The following is a 9,815-nucleotide window of genomic DNA, read 5'->3' on the forward strand; positions in this document are numbered from 1 at the left end:
CAGAGGAACTTTTATAGTTTGCAGAGTAGTCTGAATTTATGTCTGGGAAATTTCACGTTGAAACGAATCGGTGTCCTTGGTTTTTCTTTCTTTCTACGGAACAAGCAAAAAAAGAGTAGGTGGGCTAGGGGTTGATTGGCAGGAGTCAAAGCGGGGTTAGCCCAAGCGATTTCAGATAGGACAGGTGACGAGTAACTGATGTGTCATGTGGCCGCAGAGCGAGGATTTTTTAAAATCAAGATTTTACAATTCAACATCGCTGAATTTTTGTAAAAACCCGTCGTGACGAAATCAGATTATTTGCCAACAAAGTGTCCGTGTATGGAACAAAAAAACAAAACTACAAACATATTATAAACATAAACGCAATATTTACGAAACCATATTTATTTATGTATATAGTTTTTTATATATTGCGTTATGTTTTTTGCATTTTTTATGAGAATCGACAGTATAGTGGTCATTATAAGAGAGTGATGAGTCCATTTCCTCATTATTATTGCATACCGAAGCTGTTTTCAACAAGCAGCTTATACCAATACACTTAAAATGCACTAAATATGCTAAAATTGTGCTGAAACTTAAATATCGGGAAAAAACATTTTTTACTTGGACTTTTCAGTGGTCCCAGCCACCTTATTCAACTTAAGTCATCTCGCCCACCGAAAATTCCAAATAAATTGTATTTTATCTTTTGCAAAGAAATTCTACACCCTAATTGGGTTTACTTTCGTAAAGCCCTGTGGCAGACTCAAAATATATAAACAAGTTTAATTATGTACGTGTGTTAAGGTCATACTCCTTAACCGGTATGCGACTAGAGATAAATATCAAACGCTTAAAAGAGAATGCAGCTATATATAAAAATATAGAAAACCATATAGCAAACAAATATTCATTCATTTGGAAATAGATATAAGGAAAAGGGATAGGAACACACATAAAAGACGAACAGGGGAGAGTTGGGGAAGGCGGAATCGAGCAAATCACAAGGGCAAAAATACTTCCGGAAAATTATTACACTTGTGATCAGCTCGATTCCGCCTTCCCCACCTCTCCTGTGTTCGTCCTTTATATGTGTTCCTATCCCATACATCCCGTCCCTTATATGTGCTTCTATTCCGATATGGATGAATATATATATATATATATATTTATATACATATAAATATGTATATAAATACATATGTATATATATATATATATATATATATATATATATATATATATGTGTGTATATATATATATATATATATATATATATAAATACACACACTCCTACACCTTCCTCAATTCACCTTAATCGATTTGAGAATATTTACAATATAGAGTAGATGCACATACACACACAAACATTAAAAGAAACTAGGTACATACATATGGAAGACAATTTGCTAATAAATTTTCGGTAGGGCAACTACTTTCCTAAACGAATGAGTATTAAAAAGAGCACTTTAGATCGACCGCAGATCGCAGTAGTCACCGTGCAAACTCAATAATTATCAAAAACCTACGTGAACAATTCGCGAGAGTCGTGGGAAGGAGACAAAGAAGAAGAGGTGAGATAGAGTGGAGAAAGGGAGGACGGACGGATCTTAAGAGTGGTGGAGGGCGCGGTGCGCGTGACTCCCTTCAATTTTTTAAAAGACGCGATGATTACGGCATGGCTCCATTCAACCTTTTTTGCGCACCCATCTGGAGCGTGGATTCACCCCCAACGACCGTAAGCACCGACGGTTCTTTCAAAGTCATTTGAAACGGGAAAGAAAAGGCTGCACGCAGCGAATTTTCCTCAAAGGTAGTATGCAGCACTCTCCATTCCTCGAGTTCAATCCGCGAAATACCTCAGCGCGAGTGTGTGCACGAAGGATATCCTCATGCACGGAAATTCTTCGTCTTCCACATTTGTCGGTTCACGGTTTTCTCCTTTGGCTTTTCCTGCATTGTACTGCTCAGTAGGATAAGGATTGTAGGATTAAATAAGCGACGCAGCGTGAATCTTAGCGTAACATCACCCCATAAATTACCCCACCTATGAGCGTGGGTGTCATAGTTTCAAATTCAGATGGAACATTCTTATTGAAATGGTCAACACTTTCAAACGTAATATTATATCAGGTTGGTGAATTTTATGTTTGGAATTTTAGGCAATGGTTTGATAATTTTCTGCCAGCTGGATTCGTCAGTATGGTCAGTGCCGACTTCACAAGCAAAAGTTCGCTGAATCGAATCCATTAGGTATGGGTTTTGTAGAGCATGAGACGTGAAGTTACTCATATCAAACGACGCACCAAAACTTTAACCGTTTAGTCATCAAAAACTGAAAAACACAGCCGCATAATTTGTATCAGTCTAGCTTCTATAACTCCGCGTCAAGAAAATAGCTATTGGTTCGATTATGACGATTAGTTCCAAGTGATTCATGGTTTAATTCGCAGCGGCCAGCTGAATACAAATCCCAATAAGAGAAAATTTCCCTTCGCTCAAATATATGAGAGAAATCCCTCCATAAAGGTTGATGACAAGGGAACTGAAGGGACCAAACAAGTTGACTGATATAAGCTCTGAAATTGAAATGCCGCTGAGGCCATGGTTTCCTACCTCTAACCTGCTATGCGCTGAAGCCAATGCCATCGTCCTGGTCGAATTTTGTCAAGGCCTCCTTTTCCTCCGCCCGTACATTCCTTCCTCTTCACTTTGATTACGTTTCATTCCACCCGAAGTAATTTTCCGCACGACATGTGGTCTGCTCCAGATCCTTTTGCAATATCAAGTCGGTAGAAAAAGGACTCACTCCTTGAGATATTGTCTGCATTCTGTCCTTTCGGATAAAATTGAGTAAAAAGGAGTAAAAAGATTAAACACTATCCAGAATCACAGGAAATCTATTTTTCGACGCGACGACGATTATTTTTTTTTTAACCTTTTGTATTTGCTTTGTTTTTATTTTTATTTTATACCTCCAATGGTGGTGACAAAGCGCCAATAAATGAAGGCATTCGGAGAGGCATTGCCGGGGCGCTATGAGGAGGGCGAAGGGGAGAATGTGCGAGAATTCGTAGAAGCGACGGTGAGAGGGATAAGGCGACGTTGGATCCTCTTGCCTCACGCAACCGGTGCACTCTGCCTTTGAGTCACACGGTCAACAGGTAAAAAGAGTCGGCTGAGGGAAAATAAGGAGAGGAAATGCGAGAGGTTGAGAGAAAGAGAGAGAGAGGAGAATGACATTCCTCTTATCGAATGCAACCATGGCACATCTCCTTTACTTCGAGGTCTCTGGGAGCACGGCATTCCGAGGAATCGATCCTATGAGAGTCGATATGAAATAGTTTCTCTCTCTCCCTCTTAGATTATCCGAGGACCTTTTCACCCGAAAGGTTATTAAAAGAACAACGGGAACCGATAGCGACTTTTATTTTTTTTTGTATCGCGGCCACTATCCCCTGCCGATAATTGTCATTTTCTCGGTATCAAGAATGGAGCAGGCAAACGGTGAAAGGTTTATGATTACGTCTTCTTAAATTTTTTCCCATGCCTCTGGGGCAGGGTTTCAGGGTTCGCTCTGACTGTGTTCAGTACTCCTCCTCCCCCACGATCGTGATCGTTTGATATATAATTCTTTTTCATAAAAATGAAAATAAGCCTTCGAAAAAGAGTGAAAATGAGAAATACTTTCAAACGTTCGCTCTCTTCATTCCGGTGGATTTTTTTTTGCATTGGAATATAGTCAAAATTAATGCCTCTGGCTTAACCGAGACACGAGGGAATTTCTCCATTTCGGGGAACGACCTCGATAAAATTTGAAATATGCGTCGTTATTCGGCGGGGATGTTTTTCGTACGCGTGCTGATAAGCGACACCCGATTAGATATCTGTTCTTGGTCCAACAGTTAATACAGAATGACCGCAGGCTTTGGAATAAAAAGATCGATCAATCGATCATGGGGTTCATTAAAGAGTAGATAGGACGAGCAGCCATAGGTAAACCTTGTAACCATTCGGGGAAACAAAGTGGTTACGAATATTTCTAGGGATTCAGTAGAGCACTATTCGGGCTTCTTAAACCGAGAAGTATTTCCTCTCCTTTGGCATCAAATAAAATAGTATTAACTATTTTACATAAATTAAATTAATTACTATCCATTAGAAATATAATCTGATGTGGCGGCCAGCTCTTGCTACCTACTCGATAGGGAGATCCCTAGTTTAAAGAACAATATAAAGTAACAAAGGATAATAAATTAATCGGATAGCAAGACCGAATTGCATTGCCTTCAAAAGTCACGTGAGAATCAAACGTTTATAATTAATAATCCCACTTCGAACTAAGGTTATATAGAGCGTTGACGAGCAAATATAATCCCTTTAATCAACTCCCACAAAAAGGTCTTCCGTTACAATTATTATTCCTAAAATCTAAAGGAATGTCCATGATATAATATCTTTTTGCGATAACAGAGTGGCTAATTCCCTTCACTTGAGGACTTTAATGATCTCCCACCTGTAACGATCGGGGTCGAGGTCATGCCTGCTCATATAGTCATTCAGTAAACATTCCTGATGTAGAATCACTCCAGTGATCCATTTCAGGATACCATGTAAACGCAAGTGGGACATGAAACGATTTCTGTTAGCTTTCAAGCGTTTAAATTATTTACCATTTTTAAATGTAATTTCTACTGGGACTGCAATTATGTGCTTAAATTTACTTATCTTCCTTCCTCTTTCCCTTCATCACATCCATCATGCCCATCCTTTTCCTACCATTTCCTCATTTGCCTAATATCCTCCCCTCTGTCATAGTCTTCAACCTTCCATTGCCAATCCAAATGCTCTGCATCTACTTTTCCGGCCTTCTTTGAATTTGTTCCCACAGCCCTCTCTCTTATTCCACCGTTCCTAGTATTTGTACGTTTATTTTCTTTTCTTTGAATTTTACCTTTTCCATCTTTCCCCACAACCACATCCCAAAAGCCTCCAATCTACGCCTATCATACCATATTTCTTTAATGGACAAGCTTTATAAACTCCCTACTTGTGAAATCTTATGCATGCCAACTAGGTCAAATTTTGGAAGTAATTAATTTTACCTTAATTTCTTTTATGAAAAGTATCCCCCTTCCTATGCCTAATAATTTTACATCAACTTTAAAACATGAAACTGAATGATTAACCTTTGCAATTTTTTCTTTATCTATCAGTAATAGAGAGGAAGGTGTTTCATTTTCCAATACATTCGGTCTCAGTGTTTTTCCAAATATTTCCGTTCGTGTGTGTATGAGTACGGAATTGGGGTTTTGTGGGCTTGCTGACTCCACAACCGTTAATCAGTGCAACTCGATTAGAGCGGGATGTTGGACGGAAGAGATATCGGGGTGTGCGGGGTGTCAGCAAGAAAGGGAGAAACGGGAGACTGTAGCCAGCCTATCTTCAGATTGGAATACTTACTGGTGAAGAATCTATCTACAAGATACATGTAATAATACTATCAGTATAGCCTTTTACCGCTAACAATTTGTTACAATTAACCACGCCATTAAAAAACAATTCTTCGGAAGCATTTGGCTATGTGGCAGTAATTGCTGTCACAGTGTTTACTTTGTTAAAATCCCAAGGTATCGATCAAATTTTAGCAGTAGTTTTGCAAATGTTTAGATGGTACTTCTTGTTGGTCAATATTAGTTATTATTACTAGCAGTTGCCTACCAGGTTTGGGTTGGCTTTTGATGATCCAAAGGACAAAACATTACAATAAGTTCCGACTAATTTGTTGGATAAATTTTTAAACCCCACATTAAAGGTATTACACTTATTCGCCCTTTAACTCTGCACACACTTCTACATACCTTAGTTTCACCTAAAAAGCTTATTATTTCCACCCTCTACAATTCCCTCGTTTTCCACAATTACTGCTTAATATTTTTCCCCTCTATTACCATCTCTAGCATTCCATTTCCCCTCATTATCTCCTCCACTCACATGTTCTACCTTCGCAAGTTTCCCAGGCGCCGTCTTTCTTCCCTTGTCAAGCCTAGAACTTTTTTTCTTTGTTTTCCTTTCCGTTCATTTTATTGTCCCCCTCTTCTCCACACAAAATAAAGGTTCAAGGATATGAAAGGCTAAGTTAAATACTATGGAATAGAACTTCTTGAACTAGAGCGAGTGGGACCATTTACCTGTATCTTGGGAGTGTTCTGGAGCAAAATGTTCAAAGTAATAAAACTATTGTAGAATAATTGCGTTAAGCATAGGATTTTTCACAAGGAGGAGGGAATTGATGACAGGGACGTTGTACCTTGTTAGGCGAAAGTAAGAAGTGTAGGCACGTTCAGGCTGTATGCAATCAAAGCCCATTTTAAAGGTAGTCAACCAAAATATCAAATTATTCTCCATAACCACATCAGTTCTCCAAAATCGACTCGTCTTCTTCATCTCCTTGCCTCAACGACTAATTTTCCATTATCCATTCAAAACTATTGTTCATTTTGAGGTTTCCACTATTATTTTATTTAAATCTTACTTAAGGAAATATTAATAGCATTGCAATAATTTTAAGGTATCCATTCTTGTCATTTCCCATGGTTTGCGTCATTAACGGAATTGATCCCATTCTCCTCCCTACCCGTGACTTAGAACACCTAATTGGCACAGTTTAGGTCGAGCTCTGCTCTAACGTAAGTGGAAGTAGCAGACTCTAATTTGTGGCAATTACAAATATTGCGAAAAGATTAAAGTGTATTTTTCCACAGGGATTAAATAATTTGAAACTTGTACCTGACAATGATGATGGATTGGCTTTCAAAACTCATTGCGCGGAATAGAAATTTATAGTTTTATTATTTTTCAATACTTTAAACCTAAATTTTTAAAAGCCAATTTACATTTGGATCACTATATCTATGCATCTACGATATCATCATTGACTCAAGGTGAAAATAACGTAACATAAATACGTAAAATCATTCAAAACTACCACGTTGGTATTGATTTTAAAACCTGGTCAGAAAATACGAGTATCTGCATTTATTTAAATAAAACCTATCTCTATTTGTTAACTTTATCTTGATACTTTACCTTCAAGGGTAGGAACAAAGAGTGAAGACAAACAACCACTTCATATTTTTGGCTCCTTGTGCTTACCTCCCGCACTAACAAATTGGAATGCATTAAGGGGAAACCTGAGTTTAGAAAGATTATATATTAATTTAAAAAGTTAAACTATACTATCACGAAACCGTAAATAACAGCGTTTAAATGAGTTTCATTTGGAGAAATAATCCGGATATATATGCCAGTGAATAAAGTTAATGTTCAAGATCCTTGATAATTATATTTTGGTACCTTTGACTCAGGAGAAAAATATATTACACTAAGTACTTTGTAAATAGCAAGTAAAATATGAGTGCCCCACTGCTTTTATTATACATTTCCAGATTTCCAAAGAAACTGCGGGAGATATTGCAAACTTGTAACTTATAACTCGTAGCGGAGTAGTAGCTTGTAACGGAGTCATCCGCTAATATGCATTTCAAAGCAACAATTTCAGAGTGTAAAAAGTGTAAAATCAGAGTGTAAAATCCCCGTCAAGGCGTATGATTTTTACACTCTGAAATTGTCGTATTTAAATACACTATCAGAATAAATACAATCTGAGATGCACAATACTATCTGAATTTCAGCAAAAATCAGTCATATAACACAATTTTGTTTAGTGAAAATGTAAAAAAACGATTAGTAAAAACTATGGTAACCCCTTGCGTACTTGTTAATAAAAAAATTGAAAGACCACTTTATAGATGAATTTAAATTATAATAAACAGATACTCAAAACAAATACAATATTAATTCATACACCGCTACTATATGCCCTGCGGGATGGATGTTATATTTTCCCGCATGGCGGTAAGGCCTGTTGAAAAAATTGGAAATATGTTTTAATCTTTTTCGCTAAGTGCGTCAAATTCCCAACTTAATTTTTACATGAACATGATCGTAGAATAAATAATTAGCGAAAGACCATTCCTCCGTAAAGAGAAATAATTCGCGGCGAATAAACTATTTCATCACGAAGCAAGAATGTCTTGACTCAATGGTGGGTGACATCGTTAAGATTTCAGATATTCGTAGAGGAGACGAAGGGAGAGAGTGTTGGCCACAGTGAGTGTGCCTAAGTGCAAAAAACGCTAGCTATTCGGAGACGGATGAAACGGAGGAAGGGGGGACGTGGGATCGCCTTAATGGATCCTCTGCCGAGCGCAGCGTTATAGAGCGAAGGAACCCCCTGGCCTCCATGTTTCCCCGCGAAGCAACGATTGGTAGCTGCGATTCCGTCCCCCCCCCCCACTGCGCCGGAGCAAATTGAAACACGATTCCGCCCAAATAAATTCTTAAAAAAAAGAAGGAGTATGTCTCATTCCTTCTCCCATCCGCGAATGGCATCCGCTTGAGGAATGAAGAATTTCAGTTTCGTATCGTCCATTTCCCTCCAGCAGTAGGGTACTGCTTCATCAAATATCCGGATTGCTTTTCCTCCATCGCGAATCGGATCGTCTTCTCAACGATCATAAATGCGCCTGGCTCGACAAAATCTATACAAAGGGTGGGGATGGACAGAAATTTGATACATTTTATCCTGCCTTTTTCGCAGGTACTATATGTGAGTCTCTCGTGGAACCGAGTCGCTTTAAAGGGTCGATGATGGTTCCTTGCGGCGAAAGTGATGGAATTCAACGGTTGGGACAAAAACAAAGTTTGAGCTCATGGAAACACACCGGCATATTTAAAATATGTTAGGGCAGGTAAAAATTCATTGAGTGGTTTTTATGTCGTTATTTGCTAATTATCATATCGTAATCCAGCGTTTAAGGTTAGTTTTGAATAGACGCAAACTTAGCACCCCTTCATTTCTTAGCCTCGATTAACAGGACACCACAACCTGACGTCTGACACTTCAATCAACCCTACTTCAAATCCGCATGCATTCTACCTCCCTTCATTCCGGCAGACACGCCTCTTCTCTTCCTTCCCTAACTTCCCTGGTTAATATGCCCCCCTTTATCACAGTCTCCGGCACTCCCACCGCCAATTAAAACGCTCTGCATTACAGAGAAGTTATTATTCACAATTTGAGCTGTAGTTTGGGTAATAATGTCATTAGAGTAAGGGTATTAGGAGAAGAATTGGGTTGGCACAAGAAGGATTTCTGAAAGGAATGTAATTAGGGACAGGAGTCGCTTAGTAAAGACGTAAATTATAGTTCAGTGAAGACTTTCACGTAAAGTTAACCGTTTCATATTTCTGGATATATCTTTGATGGAAGATAATTAGTGTCATTTTTGAGATGATGTCATGAGAAAGATGGTTCAAATGAAGTTGACAGATGGGTAATGGTCTTCATATTTAGCAGGGTTGCCCAACAGGGGGGTAAAGGAGTCATTACTCAAACTGAGTCATTGAAGTTTTGGGGAGAGGGTACTTGAAGAAAACTGAATCGATCCAAAAGTTTTAAGATGAAAGGAAATTTAATAAAAATTTACCACATTTGTTCAATTTAAGTAGTCGAATGATAGCATTCATTATTTATATCATTATCAATAAAACACAGTATGCGATTAAGTCTACGGTTAATAATGTACATTTTAACAAGCGATGATATTGTTGCGCAATACTGCTAGAAGCAGCTCATTTTAATAAATTCATTTTAGCATACACCTTATAACTCGTTCAAAACATAACACCATATAAAAGTGAAAAGATGGTAAGTGTATTGATATAATAGGTCCAATTAAGAATGAATGGTTAGTAGGGTAGAGTGT

Source organism: Hetaerina americana, unplaced genomic scaffold (genome assembly GCF_022747635.1).
Source record: "Hetaerina americana unplaced genomic scaffold, ioHetAmer1.1.p SCAF_11, whole genome shotgun sequence".
NCBI classification, from domain to species: Eukaryota; Metazoa; Arthropoda; class Insecta; order Odonata; family Calopterygidae; genus Hetaerina; species Hetaerina americana.